The following is a 1,207-nucleotide window of genomic DNA, read 5'->3' on the forward strand; positions in this document are numbered from 1 at the left end:
GCGTGTGACGCGCATCCCGTTATCTTCCCTTGGTTCTCTGCATGATTGAGAAGGCTAACGAGCGCTTCCGTGCACAGAATAAAAATGAAAGGAGACAAAGGATCTCCTTGTCGTAGACCTCTACCTGGGACAATGTTCCCTCTTGGTTGACCATTTATAAGAACCTTGTATTTTACCGACGTGATACATCTCATAATCCAAGTGACCCATGTTTCAGAAAATCCCATCTTCCGCATCACAGCTTCGATAAACGACCATTCCATCCTATCATATGCTTTACTCATATCTGTTTTGATGGCCATCCTCTTGTTACGACCACTCGGTTTGGTTTGCAGGGCATGGAACATTTCTTGTGCAATCATTATATTATCTGATATATGTCTCCCCGTAACAAAGGCTGACTGGGTTTCAGATATCAACCCGGGTAATACTTTCTTTAGTCTCTGGCATAAGACCTTAGAGACGATCTTATAGCTGACATTACACCCCACGCTTTTACTTTAGATATCTTTATACTAAATATTTATAACATTTTGTGCCCCATGTTTTCTAAACTTCTGGGTCCGCCTCTGATCCAAACCCGAATGGATATCCGAAGATAACCGAACATATGTATACATAACCCTATATTTTTAGTTTACTTCTCTTATTTTATTCAAAATATTTATATTAATGCTGCACATTGCTCAAAATCTGACAATATACATATAATTATAGACAAAATCATAGTAAAAACGAGTTTGTCCTAGCCGCCTTTTCCCAAGCACGACTATCGAGGTTACTCGTTCTCCACTCCTCTCTGGCGCCGGAGGAGCTCGTGCTCACCGGCGTCGGGACCTCTTGTCACATCTCCGATTTATCTTCTTCAGTCTCGTGTTTTCTCTCCTTTTTCTTCTGCTGTCTCTGTTCCGTTCTTCTTGGAGGCGTGACTCCATGGTGTCTCGATGGAGCTGTAGTCTGACGGAGCTGCAGTCTGATAGAGTCTCCCTCGAGTGTTGGGGTCGAAAACGGTTGCGACGAAGTTAGCGTCCAAATCCCCGAAGAAGAAAACGAAAAACCTTCTTCGACAAACACTTTTTCGAAATAGATTCTTATTTACGAAAAGATTTGCGGAGGAAATGCGAATCATCGGACAAGAGCTCGAAAAGGGTCGCTACGCAGCGACCGAACGCGTGCTCCGCTCGGTCGCTACGTAGCGACCGAGCTC

The sequence above is a fragment of the Brassica oleracea genome, chromosome C6, assembly GCF_000695525.1.
Source record: "Brassica oleracea var. oleracea cultivar TO1000 chromosome C6, BOL, whole genome shotgun sequence".
Classification (NCBI taxonomy): Eukaryota; Viridiplantae; Streptophyta; class Magnoliopsida; order Brassicales; family Brassicaceae; genus Brassica; species Brassica oleracea.